Genomic DNA, 22574 nt, shown 5'->3' with positions numbered 1-22574 from the left:
TAGGAGCATTTGTTATTTGGTGCTACAGGAAAATCCAAAAGATTAGGTGAGTAGATTGCATAACTAATGAGGAGGCACTGTATAGAACTTCACTAAAAGAGTGGACTGGTTGACAAGACAGATTCTGAGATTTCAAGAGATAGTCAGTTTAGTTTTGCACGGAACTGTGTGGGCCAAAAATCTTAAAGGGAGCCCAAGAGATAAAAACGGTAAGCAGATTAAGAAGGATGTAGGTTGTAGTAGGTATTCGGAGACGAAGAGGCTTTCACATAATAGAGTAGCATGGAGACGTGCATCAAACCGGTCTTCCGACTGAAGACCGTAGCAACAACAACGATATCGATTAATTTTGGTAATAAGGCAGTTTTTATGTGTGACGAGGCACTTGGAACATAAAATATTAATTCTCACAGCCAAAGTTCAGGACAACATTGCGACATGAGATTTTTGACAAAGAAAATTAATGTTTCAGAAATATAGAGTGGCTTGGTGTTTCTTTATGACACACAGTTATATCGTCCTACAGATTTTCCCAGTTTTACGAGTTTATTTTATCGATACACACAGAAGCATTTTTCACAATGCTCTCCAGTTTCATAGAAAAAAGAATTAAAAAACTAAACTGCATTAGTAAAGGAGTTAAAAAAATGTTTACGCTCTTGTTTACGCATCTGTTCAGTGTAACCGTATGGAAAAAGAAAGGTGACAATACTTGCGTTGAACACAACATCGTCGAAGCAAAACAATTACTTCCGACTGTTATACACTTACTTACAAATTCACATATGAGAAAAGTCATGACACGTTTAATACAATATACCGAGAAACTTTATGCTACATTTAAAGACAAGGTTATAAAGTATAATATAACTTCGTCTTTTCTACTACACCAGTCACAAATGCCCCTATTTTCATTATCGGGACATGTTTTCAACAGTTTCAGTAGTTACATTTGCTTATCCACGTATGTGTGCTGTCACAAAGTTACTCCCATAATAACTTTTTTCGTTCTCTAATGGCTAAAAAAATATTTTGTAAAATTTAACTCATACAGAATAATCTACACAAATAATTTATTTCTATCAAGCTACCTTCAGATCGATCTTCAAAGTTATTGACAGCAATGGAAAGTTTCCAAGAAATCTAGAAACATTTTATTCCACCTGCATACAAAATGACTTTGTTACCAGCTCCAGTGCAATTCATTTTCTTCCATCACTAATGGCAGCGCTATAGGAGAAGACACTGCAAACAGAGCTATATGCACTGCCCTAAAAAATTAGTACAATTGGAAGAACTACGCTGATTTTGATCCGATGACGGCATATGTCACCTGGGGGACAGTAGGTGTGCTGATAACTGTTTCAACGTCGTCCGCCGACAGACGGCTCAGTGGCATAGCCACCAGAGCGCCATCTGTGTCTTCCTTTTAATAATGAATGCTCACAGCCAGAATACTCAGTGTGCTGCAAACGTGTGGAACAGGCAGGTAACTAAGTGACGGAGAGACACTCGTGCTTCATACAGCCAACTGGGGAAGTTTGAAAGAGGTCAGATTATGGCCTTACGAGTGGCGCGATTGTCCTTACGGAGAACTTCCATAAAAGTTGGAACTGCTGCGTCAGTTCTGCAGCGATGCTTGTATCAGTGGTCACGTGACCATTCACACACGCGTAAACAAGATTCTGTACGTCCACGAAGCACAGAAGCCTGCCGGAGTCGCCGTATATACAAGGGCAGCAGTGGCAAATCGTACAGCTACCACAGCACAGATAAGAGGGATTGAGAGCCCTTACGTTTCAACACGAACCATTGCGAACAGGTTATTAACAATGGAATGACGGGCACGCATACCTGCAGCTCGTTTTCCAGTCACGCTACAGCTTCGACGTATACTGTTCGACTGCTGTTGTCAGAGGGTCGCTGGGAAGATAGAATGGCGTGCAGTGGTGTTCAACGATTAAAATAGATTCTGCCTACATGCGGCAGAAGTAAAGCTGTGAGAACGGTGCGTGAGACGTGCTTGGGTAGCTCAGTTGGTAGAGCACTTGCCCGCGAAAGGCAAAGGTCCCGAGTTTGAATCTCGGTCCGGCACACAGTTTTAATCTGCCAGGAAGTTTCATAACAGCGCTCACTCCACTGCAGAGTGAAAATCTCGTTCGGGAAACGTCCCCCATGCTGTGTCTAAGCCATGTCTCCGCAGTATCCTTTCTTTCAGGATGCTAATTCTGCAAGGTTCGCAGGATAGCTTCTGTAAAGTTTGAAAGGTAGGAGACGAGATACTGGCAGAAGTAAAGCTGCTAGGTGACGATTTCCGTAAGAGTCCGGGCAACCTGTGCGCATTCGCACAGACGAGGGACAGTGGCTGGGTAGTCTTTAACTATATATATATGAAGATAGTAACTGTTCTCGAAAGAACAGATACCATTGATGACTGTGGAGTATCACTGTGCATGGGCCTGCTATAAACGCCAAGTATAAATATGACCAGCTTGCATGCTGCTGACTTTGGAGTACACGTGGTCACACCTGGAAAACTACGATTACAACACAATTCCCAATGTATGCGGCACTCCGCCATATACAGTGGCCTCATAGATTGCTAAGGCTTGCACTGGTTGAGGTGCAATGAGAATGATGCCCAGGTAAAAAACGTAGAACAGATTTATTGAAAAGTACGTAGACACAAATACTCCACCCTTGGAGGATAGTTAGCCACTACAGTCTTTTGGGACAGTTCGTGATCAGCACTGAATTTACACAAGTTCGAACACAGTGGTGAAACAGTCAAGTTTTAATATTCACTCAAAGGTAGTACAAAATAACGAAGTGGAAGTCAAAGGCCGATGTTAAGGTTCTGGTCGTTTCCAATTCAAAAGACCAGTCCTGGTGATGTTGAAGCTCCCTCGATCAGCGATCAGAATCACGTGTTCCATGGAGCCAAAAAGGCCAGCGGGGCTTGCGATCTCTGGCGGCGCTAACTTTAGCACCTGCTGGTCTAGGCAGTGGGCATGATTGAAGCTCTGTCGTCTCCTCATGGAAAACCCTTCGAGATTAGGCTACTCAAAGGTCGAGAGGATGTGTTGCATCTTGATGTCCAAGGAAACTGGTTCCTCTTCGTTTACCACCGGTGTAACAAGTGAGCCTGCTATGCTGAGACCTATGGTCAAACGGGTTGGTAATTGGACGAGGGAGAGGCTACCTTCGCCAGATACCAGAGGATTGGCTGCTGAGCTCGTACTGTGATGTCCAAGGTTCCAAGAAGGGGATGTAAGACTCTGGAATAAAAAACAGTAACAATTCATTGCAGGTGGGCGTCGCTGTTTCCTGTGAGCACATATGGTTGACAAGCTTGCAATAAATGGAGCCATTGTGCGGTAGTACTTCAACCATGACCTGTCCAAATAAATCGATGGCCACTATTGGGGCCAACTGGCGGCTAATTTCTGGGAAAACCAACTCCTAGACGTCATCTTTGACGAAATAATGTGGCGCTGAGACTGCAGATGAGCAGGTACCATTCGCGTAGGATTTAATATGGAGAGTTGGGAGTGGGGCTGCCGTTAATGGAGATTTTCGACGGGGCTGACGCCACCCTGAGGAGTGGCACGATATGACACCAAAAACAGAGTGAAGGCTTCATTTAAATCACGAGGACGGTTCACATTTGCTAGTTGTGACTTGAATGTGCAAACAAAATATCCCACTAATCCATCGGATGCAGAATAAAAGGCGTTGTGAGCACTAGGGTGTTGCAGTTGGAAGAGGAAAAAGTGGTTAATTCGGAAGGTATGTACTGAGACCAGTTGTCAGTAACCACAGTTTTTTGGAGCCCTTACTTGAAGAGAAATCCATGTCAGAACCTGGATAAAATATGATGAGGACGTGGAAGACACTAGAGAAATATCAAGGACTCCAGTTCCTGTGTTAGCTATGATAAAGAATAGCCAAGGAAATGGCCTACAGAGTCTAAAAGGACTCGCGACCTGTGCACTGAAGCATCTGACCAAGGCACGTATCTTGAGTGGACGCTGTCTGTTTGCTCTGTTTGCTTTCACGTCTCGCATGCCACCACCATATTGGCAACATCTGGGCTGATCCCTCGCCAGTACATATGTCGATAGGCAAGCCTCTTTGTGAGCACGACTCCCTTGTGGAACTTACATAGGAGGGACAGGATGCGGTGCCACAGGGAAGACGGGATCACAATTCGCTCATGACCATTTTCTTTTTTCAAGAAGATGACTGCCAATGATAGCGGAGAACTCGTGGCACCTGGGCCAGAATGCTTGGATTTCCAGACGACCCACTATTTCCGACCGTGAGCCACCTTCTGCGCCCCAGATGGAATGTCTCCCAGATAACTGGGTCCTCCAAGGAGTGAGGGCAAAGCTTCTTAATTGGAAGGGGAAGATAGCTAGAGTTTCGTCGCCTTCTTTGCCCACGTGGCAACAGAACTCTGTTCTGAACCGAACTGTGTGTCCTGTCTCAGTGGTAAATTGTATACTATGTCGGGTTTGCCACGCAGAGCTGACGTTGTGTGAGTATCTGTAGACGAAAACAATGCCCACCACTGGAGACAACGAGCTGATTTGGTCGGAATACTAGAGTCTCCCGTCAGTAACGGTGAAAGAGGCCAAGACATTTAATAACGTGAAAGGTTGGCCATACACATATTCTTGGAATTTCTTGAGTGCAAACACAATAGCTGGTGCCTCGTTTTGTGTTTGGCTGCAGTTGCGTTGTACCTTCGTTAAAGTGTTGGTTACATATGCAGTACAACGTTTCATACCATATGTTTCGTGAGATAACACCGTGCCCAGTTGGCACTAAGAAGCACCAGTTGTTACAATTAAAGATTTTAATGAATCATACACCATGAGGAATGTCTTTTGCGTGAGATCTTGGAAGGCTTCGTCCTATATGAGAGTCCAGTACCACTTCACATTTTTGAAGAGCAACAGATGGAGCGGTGCTGCTATGGTTGTGGCATGTGGGATGAATTTGCAATAATTAAGTTGGTGACGCACAGATTGTAGTTGTCTAGTATCTTTTGGGACTGGAAGGTGCTGGACAGTTAGAACACACTGTGGTTTGGGTCATCGTATCTCTTAAGGACTGAGATCATGACCAGGCTACTCCACATCAGCGACAAGAAAGCGGCTTTTATCCATCTCATACTTGAGATAGGTTTAGTGAGTGCCATTTTGCAGTGATTTCTTAAACTTGATAAAACCCCTCAGCAAGAGGTTCGAGAGATGAAGGTTGGAAGGAAACCTATTTTAAATGCAGAACCAGAAAAACAGCTAGTTTCCTTCAGATGGAGCCAAAACTCTTCGGGTGCACTTTGGCAGATCAGAGAAGAATGACTTACTCAGACAAATAGTTTGAGAACCCCTTTCACAGGAGGAGAAGCAGGACGAGCTTGGGTTGACCTTTTTCTTGAGGAACACAAGGAACACCTATCAATTCGTAAACCTTGTTAAACGTCATATGGGAGAACCCTGGGGTTCAATAAAGAGAATGTGATGATTATCTTCGATTTATTGTCAGACGCTTTCAAGAAACACTCATGTCCAGCAGATCGAGTGTATGACGTGGACGAGACAGGCCTGTCCATTGTCCAAAGCAAAATTTCAAAAGTGATAGGGATGAAAGGGAAGAAACAAATTGCAGCTCTAGCGTCTTCAGGAAGAGGGGCTACAATCACAGTTATCGCATGCATGAGCGCTCAGGGACATTATGTCCCGCCAATGATAATTTTCCCTAGAAGCAACATGTCCCAAGCTCTAATGAGAGGCTGTCCCTTCGTGCAGTTGGTACAGCCTATCCTTCAGGATGGGTTCCTTGCAATTTTTTCACCGAATGGTTCATTCACTTCATTGAGAAAACATGTCCGACTGAACAAAGGCCTGTTCTCCTCATCTTTGATGGTCGTTATAGCCACGTTCGAAGTCCAGTTGTGACTGACTTGGCAAAACAACACCACATGTGTATCATCTCACTTCCACCACATTGCACCCACAAACAGCAGGCTCTAGATAAGATGTTCATAGGACCTGTGAAAACGTACTACCACGAGACAGTAACAGTATGGTTGCATCACAATTGGCGTCCTCTCTCACCATGGCAGTTGATGAAGCCATTGAAAGATCGGGAAGTTCTCCAGGGACTTCAAAAAATGTAATTTCGCCATTCGACGTATCTCCTGTCCCCAACATTAAGAAGAGAACAACAAAGCGGGAACGAAAAGCATCGTGTTGGACATCCTCTTGCCCGACGAGGAAAGAAATACATGAAAAATATTAACAAGATGAGGGGACAAGATCGTAAGACATCCGCTAAACATGGTTCAAATGGCTCTAAGCACTATGAGAGTTCACATCTGAGGTAATCAGTCCCCTAAACTTAGAACTACTCAAACCTAACCAACCTAAGGACATCACACACACATCTTTCTCTGCCTCGTGATGACTGGGTGTTGTGTGATATCCTTAGGTTAGTTAGGTTTAAGTAGTTCTAAGTTCCAGGGGACTGATGACCATAGATGTTAAGTCCCATAGTGCTCAGAGCCATTTGAACCATCACACACATCCATGCCCGAGGAAGGATTCGAACCTGTGAAGCAGCAGCAGCGCGGTTCCGGACTGAAGCGCCCAGAATCGCTCGGCCACAAAAAAATGGTTCAAATGGCTCTGAGCACTATGGGACTTAACTTCTGAGGTCATCAGTCCCCTAGAACTTAGAACTACTTAAACCTAACTAACCTAAGGACATCACACACATCCATGCCCGAGGCAGGATTCGAACCTGCAACCGTAGCGGTCGCGTGGTTCCAGACTGTAGCGCCTAGAACCGCTCAGCCACACCGGCCGGCGCTCGGCCACAGCAGCCTTCACTAAAACATTAGGGCATAATTTACATGGTACAAGAGGGAGCTGTATTAGGTAATGACTGTGGAGGGAGACAGGGATTCGAATAGATCCAGCAAATAACTGAGGACGTAGATTGCAATTACTACTCTGAGATGAAGAAATTGACACGGGAGAGAAATTTGTGGCGGACAGCAGACTCAAAAAATAAAAAAATAAAGTGCAGCAATTCGATATGGACTCAACAAGTCGTCATGTCGTTGGAAGTGCCCTGCAGAAATAATGAGCTATGCTGTCTTTATAGGCGTCCATAATTGTGAAAGTGGAATTTCCAGTGCACGAATTTGTGAATGAACTGACCTCTCGATTATGTCCCATTAATGTCCATAGCGATTCATGTCGAGCGATCTGAGTGGCCAAGTCATGCACTCGAATAGTTCATATTGTTCTTCAAACTAACTGTGAGCGATCATCGCTCGATGACAAGCCACACTGTCATTCACAAAAATTACATCTTTGTTTTGGAACGTGAAGTCCATGAATGATGAATGGCAGCAAATGGTCTCGAATTAGGCGAACATAGCCACCTTTTTTGCTGTTAGCAAAGGTCGCCTGCTGCTACAGCCCATTAATGCCAAGTTTCGCCACACCGTCCTAGCTTATGCGTCCTTCGTACGTCACACATGCGGTTATTTCACGCATTGTTGTTCGTTATTAGCACTGACAACTGTACGCAAACACGGTTCTCGGTCGTTAAGTCGTCGGCCACCGTGAGTGTAGGCACACTCTTGACATTGCGGGATCTCAGGATATTGGATCCCTTAACTATTTCCGAAATGAAATTTCCCATGCGTCTAACTCCAACTACAATTCCGTGATCAAATTGTATAAACTCCTGTGGTGTGGATATAATCAGGTCGTACGCCTTTTCGCAATAGTCACCGGATTGCAAATGACAGGTTGGCCAATGCCTTGCTCTTATGTACTTTGTGTACGCTGTACTCCCCTACCTATATATGCTGTATCGCTATCCCATGACTTTTGTCAACTCAGTATACAGTATGATGTTGTTAGCAGCAGTAGTATTCCTACATTTGCCAGTATACCGTAGCTTGCAGTATATGTACCAAATGGTTATAGTCAAACTGACGATGTTTCGAGTGCTGTAGTGTGGGCAGTATACATCGGAGGCCGCTGAAAAGTACTAGCTATGTTCATTAATCGTTGCGCTCGGATGAACGATCAAGCACATGATAACGGTGGTTCTAGCGCGTTTATTATGATATGGTCACAAATTACAACGTATGTTCTATATGGTCCCCCGACTCAGTAACATGTAGCATCTGTAGGGTGGCATGGTCGACAGTTTCACGCAGAATATTTGGTATAATCAGAGATATATATTGTCGTATGCCATTCTACACTGAAGCCCCAAAGACACTAGTATAGGAATGCTAGTTCAAATACACAGATCTGTAAACAGACAGATAACGGCGCTGCTATCGGAAACGCCTACATAGGACAACAAGCATCGGGCGCAGTTGTTACATGAGTTATTGCTGTGACAATGGTAGGTTATCGAGATTTAAGTCAATTTGAACGTGGTGTTATAGTCGGCACACGAGCGATGCAACAGAGCTTCTCCGTGGTAGCGATGAAGCGTAGATGCTCCCGTACAACCATTTCTCGAATGTACCGTGAATATCAGGAATCCGGTAAAACGTCAAATCTCCGACATTGCTAATGCCGGTAAAACATCCAACAAGAATAGACCAACAACGACTGAAGAGAATCGTTCAGTGTGACAGACGTGCAACTCTTCCGCAAATTGCTGTTGATTTCAGTGCTGGGCCATCAACAACTATCAGCGTGTGAATCATTCAACGAAACATCATCGATACGGGCTTTCGGAGCCGAAGACCCACTCGTGTACTCTTGATGACTGCACGACACAAAGCTATACGCCTCGCCTGGGCCCGTCAACACCGACATTGGACTGGTGATGACTGCAAACATGTTGCCCGGTCGGACGAGCCTCGTTTCAAATTGTATCGAGCGGATAGACGTGCGCTGGTATGAAGGCAACCTCATTAATCCATGGACCCCGCATGTCAGCAGAGGCCTGTTCAAACTGGTGAAGACTCTGTAATGGTGTGGGGCATGTGCAGTTCCAGTGACATGGGACCGCTGAATGAAATAGATACCTACTCTGACACGTGACACGTACGTATGTATCTTGTCAGACCATCTGCATCCATTTATGTCCATACTGCATTCCGACATATGTGGGCCATTCCGCCGGCCACGGTGGCCGAGCGGTTCTAGGTGCTTCAGTCCGGAACCACGTGACTGCTGCGGTCGCAGTTTCGAATCCTGCCTCGGGCATGGATGTGTGTGATGTCTTTAGGTTAGTTAGGTTTAATTAGTTCTAAGTTCTAGGGGACTGATGACCTCAGATGTTAAGTCCCACAGTGCTCAGAGCAATTTGAACCATTTGGGCCATTACAGCAGGGCAATGCGACGCCCCAAACATCCAGAGTTGCTACAGAGTGGCTCCAGGAACACTATTCAGGGTGTAAACACTTCCGCTGATCACCAGACTCCCCAGACATGAACATTATTGCCACTTACTGTTCAAAGAGGTCTCCATCCCATCGTACTCTTACGGATTTATGGACAGTCCTGCAGGATTCATGGTGTCAGTTGCCGACAGTCCTACTTCAGACGTTAGTCGAGTCCACGCCACGGCGTGCTGCAGCACTTCTGCGTGCTCGCGGGGGCCCTACACAGGATCAGGCAGGTGTGCTTTTTCCCTTGCCTCTTGAGTGTACACACATCTATTTCAGAAATTCAGACAACTTCAAGTTACATGTATTTAGGTTGAGGGATTGGGAAAGCCACATATGTTGAGACTGGTATATTGACGATTTTTTCGATATCGAAGTTTCCTCAATGTAGGTTTTCCACCTCGAAAGAGACATGTGGTGTTGCCTACCTCGCATGAAAATAGGTGTGTGGACACAGCTGTGTTTTTGCACAGGAGTTCAGAGAAGGTCGTTATAGCGTATAGATGTCACTATAGTCCTAACGCGCCTGCGAGGTGTCATGCCTTCAAGAAAAATGTACCAAGAGGGAAAGAGTCTCATAAGCTGAGTGCAGTGAATTTTCGTGTACAACATGTGGCGGAGTAGGTCTCCATATGCGACTGTTATGTGGATTCAGGCACCATGTAGAGGAAAATGTGCCTTGTCTGTTCAAAAATATTCCCCAGCCTCACGTCACCCATTTCCATCCGTGGAAAAAAAACAGAAAAAAAAACGAAGGACAAAATCACAGTGCCGCAGCCAATCTTGGGATTTCATTTGATGCACATTTAGAATCTTGTAGTGATACCAGTTTAAAATTGACAGAAAAATGTTTTGAATTGTTGGTCAGGGAACAGAATTATCGTGATACATACACTATGTGATCAAAAGTGTCCGGACACCCCCAAAAGCATACGTTTTTCATGTTATGTGCACTGTGGTGCCACCTACCGCCAGGTACTCGATATCAGCGACCTCAGTAGTCATTAGACATCGTGAGAGAGCTGAATGGGGCGCTCCGCAGAAGTCACGGACTTCGAGCGTGGTCAGGTAATTGAGTGTTGGGCCGGCTGCGGTGACCGAGCGGTTCTAGGCGCTTCAGTTCGGAACCGCGCGAGTGCTACGGTCGCAGGTTCGAACACTACCTCGGGCATGGACGTGTGTGATGTCATTAGGTTAGTTACGTTTAAGTAGTTCTAAGTTCTAGGGGACTGATGACCTCAGATGTTAAGTCCCATTGTGCTCAGAGCCATTTGAACCATTTGAATTGAGTGTCACTTGTTTCATACGTTTGTACGAGAGATTCCCACACTCCTAAACATCCTTAGGTCCACTGTTTCCGACGTGATAATGAAGTGGAAACATGAAGGGACACGTAAAGCACAAAAGCGTACAGGTCGACGTCGTCTGTTGACTGACAGACTTCCGACAGTTGAAGAGGGTCGTAATGTGTAATAGGCAGACATCTATCCAGACCCTCCACAGGAATTCCAAGCTGCATCAATATACACCGCAAGTACTATGATAGTTAGGCAGGAGGCGAGGAAACTTGGATTTCGTGGTCGAGCGTCTGCTCATAAGCCACACATCACGCCAGTAAATGCCAAACGACGCGTAGCTTGGTGCAAGAATCGTAAACATTGGACGATTGAACAGTGGAAAAACTTTGTGTGGAGTGATGAGTCATGGTACACAATGTGGCGATCCGATGGCAGGGTGCTGGTATGGCGAATGCCCGGTGTACGTCACCTGCCAGCGTGTGTATTGCCAACAGTAAAATTCGGAGGGGCTGGTGTTAAGGCGTGGTCGTGTTTTTCATGGATGGGGCTTGCACCCCTTGTTGTTTCACGTGAACCTATCACAGCACAGGGCTACACTTATGTTTTAGCTTCCCACTGTTGAAGAACAATTCGGGGATGGCGACTGCATCTTTCAACGGGATCGAGCACCTGTTCGTAGAGCACGGCCTGTGGCGGAGTGTTTACACGACAATAACATCCCTGCAATGGACTGGCATGCACAGAAACCTGACCTGAATCCTACAGAACACCTTTGGGGTGTTTTGGAAAGCCGACTTCGTGCCAGGCCTCACCGACCGTCATCGATACCTCTCCTAACAAGGGAACCTCCCCATCGCCCCCCCCCCCCCTCAGATTTAGTTATAAGTTGGCACAGTGGATAGGCCTTGATAAACTGATCACAAATCAATTGAGAAAACAGGAAGAAGTTGTGTAGAACTATGAAAAAATTAGCAAAATATAGAAACTGAGTAGTCCATAGGCGACATAGGCAACATAATGGATAAACATAATGGATAATCTGAACACAGGAGCAGCGTGGTCACGTGGTAGCGTGAGCTGCTACGAAACGAGAGGACCTTGGTTCAAGTCTTCCCTCAAGTGAAAATTTTACTTTCTTTCTTTTTGCGTAGTTATTATCTGTCCGTTCGTTCATTGACGTCTCTGTTCACTGTAATAAGTTTAGTGTCTGTGTTTTGCGACCGCATCGCAAAACCGTGCGATTAGTAGACGAAAGGACGTGCCTCTCCAATGGGAACCGAAAACTGATCGCAAGGTCATACGTCAACCGATTCCTCCACAGGAAAACACATCTGATATATTCTATACGACACTGGTGACGGCATGTGCGTCACATGACAGGAATATGTTGTCGACCCACCTAACTTGTACACTTGGCGAGTGGGTAAAAAGATTCTTCTACCTTGCCCGATTTAGGTTTTCTTGTGGATGTGATAATCACTCCCAAAAAAGTGATGAAAACAAGAGTTTGTCACATAAACTGAAAATAAAAATTTAAACTTTTTACTCGATGGAAGATTTGAACCAAGGACTTTTCGTTCCGCAGCTGCTCACGTTACCTCGCGACCACGACGCCCCTGCGTTCTCAATGTCCTTGATATTGCCTACCTTCCCATGAACTACTCAGTTTGTATATTTTGCTTATTTTTTCACAGTTCCACACAACTTCTTCCTGTTTTCTCAATTGATCTGCGTTCAGTTTTTCAAGGCCTATCCACTGTGCCAACTTATAACTAAATCTGAGGGGTGTGCGATGGGGAGGTTCCCTTGTAAGTGCAACACCCCGTGAAGAATGTGTTTCCCAAGAAACATTCCAGCACCTAATTGAACGTATGCCTACGAGAGAGGAAGCTGTCATCAAGGCAGCATTACCCATGGAGAGCGCCACGAACTTGTAAGTCATTTTCAGCCCGGAGTCCGGATACTTTTGATCACATAGAGTAGGTCAAACAGTGGCTGCAGAGTGAGAGGCATGTCCTGCATGTTTGACTATAGCTACAGCAACTTCATCAATAACTGCCATGGGAGTCGGGGTCCTACGTCTCCCTGCTCCACCGCCTGATTCACCGGTTTCTTCAGATTTCTTGACCTATTCTTAAGCAAATTTATTAACATGGGGCCTCTTCGCAGCCGTATCTTTTGGCAATACTCCCGCCATGCAGCGCTGCTGTTGATGCCATTCTGATAAAGTAACTTTACCAGTAGTGCACGGTCTTTCTTCTCAATAGCCATTGAGATAAATTCTGCCGAAATTTTTACAAAGGTACAGACGGTGTTTAGAAAGGATAGATTGCATGAAACCGGTGGTGGAGTGTTCGTCGCTGTTAGTAGTAGTTTATCCTGTAGTGAATTATTATGGGTGGAGGTTACACTCAACAACCGAACTAGGTTAATAATTGGCTCCTTTTACCGACCTCCCGACTCAGCACCATTAGTGGCAGAACAACTGAGAGAAAATTTGGAATACATTTCACATAAATTTTCTCAGCATGTTATAGTCTTAGTTGGAGATTTCAATTTACCAGATATAGACTGGGACACTCAAATGTTTAGGACGGGTGGTAGGGACAGAGCATCGAGTGACATTATACTGAGTGCACTATCCGAAAATTACCTCAAGCAATTAAACAGAGAACCGACTCGTGGAGATAACATCTTGGACCTACTGATAACAAACAGACCCGAACTTTTCGACTCTGTATGTACAGAACAGGGAATCAGTGATCATAAGGCCGTTGCAGCATCCCTGAATATGGAAGTTAATAGGAATATAAAAAAAGGGAGGAAGGTTTATCTGTTTAGCAAGAGTAATAGAAGGCAGATTTCAGACTACCTAACAGATCAAAACGAAAATTTCTGTTCCAACACTGACAATGTTGAGTGTTTATGGAAAAAGTTCAAGGCAATCGTAAAATGCGTTTTAGACAGGTACGTGCCGAGTAAAACTGTGAGGGACGGTAAAAACCCACCGTGGTACAACAACAAAGTTAGGAAACTACTGCGAAAGCAAAGAGAGCTCCACACCAAGTTTAAACGCAGCCAAAACCTCTCAGACAAACAGAAGCTAAACGATGTCAAAGTTAGCGTAAGGAGGGCTATGCGTGAAGCGTTCAGTGAATTTGAAAGTAAAATTCTATGTACCGACTTGACAGAAAATCCTAGGAAGTTCTGGTCTTACATTAAATCAGTAAGTGGCTCGAAACAGCATATCCAGACACTACGGGATGATGATGGCATTGAAACAGAGGATGACACGCGTAAAGCTGAAATACTAAACACCTTTATCCAAAGCTGTTTCACAGAGGAAGACCGCACTGCAGTTCCTTCTCTAAATCCTCGCACAAACGAAAAAATGGCTGACATCGAAATAAGTGTCCAAGGAATAGAAAAGCAACTGGAATCACTCAACAGAGGAAAGTCCACTGGACCTGACGGGATACCAATTCGATTCTACACAGAGTACGCGAAAGAACTTGCCCCCCTTCTAACAGCCGTGTACCGCAAGTCTCTAGAGGAACGGACTGTTCCAAATGATTGGAAAAGAGCACAGATAGTCCCAGTCTTCAAGAAGGGTCGTCGAGCAGATGCGCAAAACTATAGACCTATATCTCTGACGTCGATCTGTTGTAGAATTTTAGAACATGTTTCTTGCTCGAGTATCATGTCGTTTTTGGAAACCCAAAATCTACTATGTAGGAATCAACATGGATTCCGGAAACAGCGATCGTGTGAAACCCAACTCGCTTTATTTGTTCATGAGACCTAGAAAATATTAGATACAGACTCCCAGGTAGATGCTATTTTTCTTGACTTCCGGAAGGCGTTCGATACAGTTCCGCACTGTCGCCTGATAAACAAAGTAAGAGCCTACGGAATATCAGACCAGCTGTGTGGCTGGATTGAAGAGTTTTTAGCAAACAGAACACAGCATGTTGTTCTCAATGGAGACACGTCTACAGACGTTAAAGTAACCTCTGGCGTGCCACAGGGGAGTGTTATGGGACCATTGCTTCTCACAATATATATAAATGACCTAGTAGATAGTGTCGGAAGTTCCATGCGGCTTTTCGCGGATGATGCTGTAGTATACAGAGAAGTTGCAGCATTAGAAAATTGTAGCGAAATGCAGGAAGATCTGCAGCAGATAGGCACTTGGTGCAGGGAGTGGCAATTGACCCTTAACATAGACAAATGTAATGTAATGCGAATACATAGAAAGAAGGATCCTTTCCTGTATGATTATATGATAGCGGAACAAACACTGGTAGCAGTTACTTCTGTAAAATATCTGGGAGTATGCGTGCGGAACGATTTGAAGTGGAATGATCATATAAAATTAATTGTTGGTAAGGCGGGTACCAGGTTGAGATTCATTGGGAGAGTCCTTAGAACATGTAGTCCATCATCAAAGGAGGTGGCTTACAAAACACTCGTTCGACCTATACTTGAGTATTGCTCATCAGTGTGGGATCCGTACCAGATCGGGTTGACGGAGGATAGAGAAGATCCAAAGAAGAGCGGCGCGTTTCGTCACAGGGTTATTTGGTAACCGTGATAGCCTTACGGAGATGTTTAACAAACTCAAGTGGCAGACTCTGCAAGAGAGGCGCTCTGCATCGCGGTGTAGCTTGCTCGCCAGGTTTCGAGAGGGTGCGTTTCTTGATGAGGTATCGAATATATTGCTTCCCCCTACTTATACCTCCCGAGGAGATCATGAATGTAAAATTAGAGAGATTAGAGCGCGCACAGAGGCTTTCAGACAGTCGTTCTTCCCGTGAACCATACGCGACTGGAACAGGAAAGGGAGGTAATGACAGTGGCACGTAAAGTGCCCTCCGGCACACACCGTTGGGTGGCTTGCGGAGTATAAATGTAGATGTAGACGTAGAGTTTGGTATCGACAACTTCAACCTGCTTAATTCTTGACATCCACACCTACTTCACAAAGGAATTCAACATGCTTCGCAAAGTGCCAAACAGCATACTGACATCAAATCAGGAAACATATCACCTTCTGACTGCTTAAAGAGCCATAATTTCACGTGGTGGGAGAACGAAGGCCAATTCTTTTTCCGTCATACTCTGCGACCGCAGCGATTAATGAAACTACCTACGATGCTTTCAGTGTCCTGTGATGTATATAGTCCACACTGCATCACTCGGGACACCGTCAATTTAATTATAATTACTCAGTGTGTAGATATAGATCTAAAAGGAAGTACATGAGGTAGAGCTCCTGGAGCTGCAACTAACAGCACACGTAAAATCTTTCTAATCGTACAATGCCAGACGCTGTTTAACGGTTAGCCCAGAGATAACACGTAAGACTCCGGATGAAACATAAGGTAAATATCAGCAGTATTTTGATGGTAAAAGATTGAGAGGCGTTGACAAATATACGTTTCATAGGATCATCTTACTTGGCACCAATGCTTAGTAATAACCTACAGTGCTGCACAGAGTGGAAATGTGTGACATTGTCGATGGTATGGCTGTCATGAATTAGGCAGTAGCACTGACGGTATTCTAGAGGAATAGGCACGATGTTCGCTACAAGTTTTACTCTTCTCTCTCTCTCTGTCTCTTTCTCTCTCTCTTCCGTCATCTTCATCGATAGCAGAAATACATCACCATATTCTGTGAGCACACAACACATGTTTCTACACCAAGGAAACTATAGTGATTGGGATATCCCAAATATCATGATCGACTGAAGAAATAAGCTGAGGATGATCGCCTGACCCGGCGCTGTCAGTAGGAGAACAATGAGCACGGACAGAAGACAACAACGACAAAAAGAGGCCAGAGGAAGTTACACTACAAAGAAACGCGTTCGCCAAGTAATCCAAGAAAAAAACAAATACATAATGAAAATAAGGACGCTGCTTTGCAGCTAGCGACACGACTGCGAGACGAATACACTCCCAAATGTAGGACCGCGCTGCGGCAGAACGTATTATACTGCTGCAAACACTCATTGGTCAGCGAGAGAGTCGTGGAGCAGAAAACAACGCTACGACATTGCGATATGAACGCCCACAGAGGTAACATCTCTGCCTAGCGGCCCTGGACGAGTTCCATGCTTTCTGGCGGGTCTTCTGCGACGTCGGTCAAGGGTAGCAAAGAGACTCCCACTACGTAAAGGAAGATGCCTATGAAAGAGAATAGTTTCACAACGTTGCCAGACAGGCAGCGGAAACGTTTGTTACCCGTTCGGTATCGATTGTATTTCTCTTATGTACCTTCTGTGCTTTCCTATGCTTATAATAATATCCGTGTATCTTTGATTCATCATACATGTACATTACTAGAGTGAGATTTTCACTCTGCAGCGGAGTGTGCGCTGATATGAAACTTCCTGGCAGATTAAAACTGTGTGCCCGACCGAGACTCGAACTCGGGACCTTTGCCTTTCGCGGACAAGTGCTCTAACAACTGAGCTACCGAAGCACGACTCACGCCTGGTACCCACAGCTGTACTTCTGCCAGTATCTCGTCTCCTACCTTCCAAACTTTACAGAAGTTCTCCCGCGAAACTTGCAGAACTAGCACTGCTGAAAGAAAGGATATAGCGGAGACATGGCTTAGCCACAGCCTGGGGCATGTTGTTAGAGCACTTGCCCGCGAAAGGCAAAGGTCCCGAGTTCGAGTCTCGGTCGGGCACACAGTTTTAATCTGCCAGGAAGTTTCATATCAGCGCACACTCCGCTGCAGAGTGAAAATCTCATTCTGGAAACATCCCCCAGGCTGTGGCTAAGCCATGTCTCCGCTATATCCTTTCTTTCAGGAGTGCTAGTTCTGCAAGGTTCGCGGGAGAACTTCTGTAAAGTTTGGAAGGTAGGAGACGAGATACTGGCAGAAGTAAAGCTGTGGGTACCGGGCGTGAGTCGTGCTTCGGTAGCTCAGTTGTTAGAGCACTTGCCCGCGAAAGGCAAAGGTCCCGAGTTCGAGTCTCGGTCGGGCACACAGTTTTAATCTGCCAGGAAGTTTCATATCAGCGCACACTCCGCTGCAGAGTGAAAATCTCATTCTGGAAACATCCCCCAGGCTGTGGCTAAGCCATGTCTCCGCTATATCCTTTCTTTCAGGAGTGCTAGTTCTGCAAGGTCGCAGGAAAACTTCTGTAAAGTTTGGAAGGTAGGAGACGAGATACTGGCAGAAGTAAAGCTGTGGGTACCGGGCGTGAGTCGTGCTTCGGTAGCTCAGTTGTTAGAGCACTTGCCCCGCGAAAGGCAAAGGTCCCGAGTTCGAGTCTCGGTCGGGCACACAGTTTTAATCTACCAGGAAGTTTCATGTAAATTACTGTTTTAGTGCATTTATTCAACAAAAATTAGTTTGTCAATGTAATTTTCAATACTGCGTTCTTTTCCTGTGATTATACGTTAAACTGTTCTATTGGTTCATGCATAGGGTACGTAGGTTCATACAGCTGTAAAACCTGGAGAGGTGTCTCTCCGCAATGAAACTCCGTATGTCTGAAGGTAAGTACTATAAGAAGGCTTTGTGTGTGTGTGTGTGAGAGAGAGAGAGAGAGAGGAGAGAGAGAGAGTTGACGGCCGGGTTGAAAACAATTATGATCTTGCGGGCAATCTGATGCAAGGAAACTATCAAGATTACTTACGCCTCGGCTGTACGCGGAATGGCTAAAGAAACTGGTACATCTGCCTAATGTCCTGTAGGGTCCCCGCGAGCACGCAGAAGTGCCGCAACATGACGTAGTATGAACACGACTAATGTCTGAAGTAAGTGCTGGAGGGAATTAACACCATGAATCCTGCCGGGCTGTCCGTAAATATGAAAGAGTGCGAGGGAGGCAGATCTATTCCGAACAGCACGTTGCAAGGCATCCTAATTATTCTCAATTATGCTCTGGTCTGGGGAGTTTGGTGGCCAGCGGAAGTGCCTAAACTCAGGAGAGTGTTCCTCGAGCCACTCTGTAGCAATTCTGGACGTGTGATGTGCGCATTGTCCTGCTGGAAGTGCCCTAGTCCGTCGGAATGCAACATGGACATTAATTGATGCAGATGATCTGAAAGGATGTTCCGTACTGGTGGCCTGTCAGAGTAGGTATCTAGACACATCAGGGGTCCCATGTCACTGGAACTGCACACGCCCCACACCATTATAGAGCCTCCACCAGTTTGAACAGGCCTCTATTGACTTGCAAATGTAATGTATTGCGAATACATAGAAAGAAGGATCCTTTATTTGTATGATTATATGATAGCGGAACAAACACTGGTAGCAGTTACTTCTGTAAAATATCTGGGAGTACGCGTGCGGAACGATTTGAAGTGGAATGATCATATAAAATTAATTGTTGGTAAGGCGGGTACCAGGTTGAGATTCATTGGGAGAGTCCTTAGAAAATGTAGTCCATCAACAAAGGAGGTGGCTTACAAAACACTCGTTCGACCTATACTTGAGTATTGCTCATCAGTGTGGGATCGGTACCAGATCGGTCTGACGGAGGAGATAGAGAAGATCCAAAGAAGAGCGGCGCGTTTCGTCACAGGGTTACTTGGTAACCGTGATAGCGTTACGGAGATGTTTAATAAACTCAAGTGGCAGACTCTGCAAAAGAGGCGCTCTGTATCGCGGTGTAGCTTGCTCGCCAGGTTTCCAGAGGGTGCGTTTCTGGATGAGGTATCGAATATATTGCTTCCCCCTACTTATACCTCCCGAGGAGATCACGAATGTAAAATTAGAGAGATTAGAGCGCGCACGGAGGCTTTCAGACAGTCGTTCTTCCCGCGAACCATACGCGACTCGAACAGGAAAGGGAGGTAATGACAGTGGCACGTAAAGTGCCCTCCGCCACACACCGTTGGGTGGCTTGCGGAGTATAAATGTAGATGTAGATGTAGCAGGGTCCAAAGATTCATGAGGTTGTCTCCGTGCCCGTACGCGTTCATCCGCTCGATAGAATTTGAAACGTTACTCGTCCGACCAGGCAACATGTTTCCAGTCATGAACATGTTGACGGGCCCAGGCGACGCATAAGGCTTTGTGTCGTGCAGCCATCAAGGGTACACTTGTCGGCCTTCGGCTCCGAAAGTCCATATCGATGATGTTTCGTTGAATGGTTCGCACACTGACACTTGTTGATTGCCCCTCACTGAAATCTGCAGCACTTTGCGGACGGGTTGCACATCTGTCAAAATGAACGGTCCACTTCAGTCGTCTTGGTCCCGTTCTTGCAAGATCTTTTTTCCGGCCGCAGCGATGTCGGAGATTTCATGTTTTACTGGGTTCTCGATGTTCACGGTACACTGGTGAAATGGTCGTACGGGAAAATCCATCGCTACCTCGGAGATTCTATTTCCCATCGCTCGTGCAGCGACTATAGCATCTCTTTCAAACTCACTTAAATCTTGATAACCTGGCATTGTAGAGGGAGTAACCGATCGAACAACTGGGCTGGACATTGATGTCTTATATAGGCGTTGCCGACCGCAGCGCCGTATTCTGTCCGGATACAGAAGTCTGTATTTGAATACGCATGCCTATACCAGTTTCTTTGGTGCTTCAGAGAAGGTGTACGTTGGTTACCAGGTCGTGTCATTTATTGTTTTGCTCTGAAACGTAAAATTTCTGTGCCAAAAGGGTAATTTATTGAGCAATTATAAATAAAGGACCACGATAATAGATGACGACTAGATAGATATGCCACAGAAGAACACCACCGCCATCACATTTACTGCAACTAAAACTTTGTGTTGTATTTATTTGCATGGGCCCGTAAGTAACTTAAAATGTAAATAATAACTGATATAATTCGAACTTTGTATCGAGAACGTTGATTCGTTCCCAATCGCTTCGCTGGACAGTATTCCGAGTGATGCAATAAATCCGAGTATCAAATTACTAATGAACTATAGAATCATTACGGTGTTGAAATGTTTTATTAACTTTTGTGGGGCTAGAAAGTTCTCGGGTGTTTCGTTAGTATTCGGTATGAAATGCTTCAAATGCCCGATAAAAGAGAATAGTTATAGTATCCCAAAAGAACTAGTGAAGCAAAAAGCCTAGTTATTTCTTTAATTTTCATTCCTGTCAATCAGTATTAAAGTAACAGAAAAGCTTATATTTGTGGTTATAGGAAGTATTTTATGACCATTAGCGTTGAATTCCCTACTCATTTATTCCACATTTTGCAGGTTTGTAATAGTTCTTTTATCCTTGCGTTTCCATTTATGTATGTGTCTTTATTGTAGTTGCTTTGAAGTAGGAGTTCTGTACCCAATTAGTAGATAGAACTATATCTGGGTCCCACACCTCATGTTAAACCAGTAGTTCTATAATTACACCCATGAAATTATTGATGAAGTGTAGTAATGTCTTTAAACAAATTTGTGTTGTTATGAATATAGCTGGCTACAACGTAGGAAAACCATAAGAGATTTAGGGCTCCCACGTTTTACTTACACTCTACATAACGCAATGAAGCATGGGAGCCAAATGAAAGCATTTAGTAATCATATCACTTAGCATAACAGTTTAACAATCACTTCTATTTTACTATATTTCTATAGTAAGGGGCTGAAGCAACCTCATGTTCAAGTTACCTGTGCTTCTCCTTTATTAAATGGTACTGTGTAGTGAAAATTACCTTTATTAGTTAAAAACAGATAGTGTTCATTAGTGGGAGTCAGTTTGTGGCGAAAAGATTTAAAGCTTTTACTTGTGTTGCTCATGGATATTGTCTTACGAAAACTTTCTAGAATGTGCTATTGTTTCTCGCACAATGTAGTAAACACATTGTGTCCCAGGTAAAGTCACATGGAACAGTTAATTTTCTTGATTAACAATTTACTCTTGATCACTTTGTCTAATTAGGCTGCCGATGGTCTTTCTTTTAATCTGTGATGATCCGTTTCATTTACATGAGTACCACGTTACTTTGCCTTTTTATTTATATTGATTAGATCACTGTTGAATTAATTGCGGCTCCCTATCAAAACAGAATTGTTCTGTTAACAAAACTTACTCCGATTCCTTTACATCAGCCGGCCGAAGTGGCCGAGCGGTTCTAGGCGCTACAGTCTGGAACCGCTCGACCGCTACGGTCGCAGGTTCGAATCCTGCCTCGAGCATGCGTGTGTGTGATGTCCTTAGGTTAATTAGGTTTAAGTAGTTCGAAGTTCTAGGGGACTGATGACCTCAGAAGTTAGGTCCCATAGCACTCAGGGCCATTTTTTGAACATTTACATCAGCACATGTTGACGGTCAGCTTTAATTACTTTAATATGAGTAAAATTATCGTGAGGATGCTCACGCGAATATAATCGTTAGCGTTATACATTCCACCATACTCTGTCAGCAAACGGTTTCACATAATCATGCATTACCAGAGTCAGAAGTTAGATCCACTTACGTTTGAAAATGTTATGATCAGGACTAAACAGTTATCTAATATTAATAGAGGAGAGTATCATTTTTTTATTATGCGACTCCTTGATCGTTCACTTACCTGCTCCATGAGATCGTGAGCTCCCCAACAGTACAAGAAAACCTGAGCTCCCGGTGTTGGCAGGAATGCCACACATCTGAAGGCAGCGTTGCTGTCTGCACTCTGCAAAACGACGAGAGTAGAGAGAGTGAATGTGCAGGTGGCAATGAGCATCACGATAGTTGTAAGAAAAGACAGGACACAACACGAACTATAACTGAAACGTGGGACATAGGGAAAGCAGGAAAAGTGCGAACGGGGCCTAATCAGTTACCGTTGGTTGCACAGCAAACACATACACTTTATTTAAGAAAATAATTTTTTTAAAACAATCATTTAAAAAAAA

Source organism: Schistocerca americana, chromosome 8, assembly GCF_021461395.2.
Source record: "Schistocerca americana isolate TAMUIC-IGC-003095 chromosome 8, iqSchAmer2.1, whole genome shotgun sequence".
Classification (NCBI taxonomy): domain Eukaryota; kingdom Metazoa; phylum Arthropoda; class Insecta; order Orthoptera; family Acrididae; genus Schistocerca; species Schistocerca americana.
The sequence above is the reverse complement of the archived record's forward strand: the minus strand, read 5'-3'. Positions refer to the sequence as shown.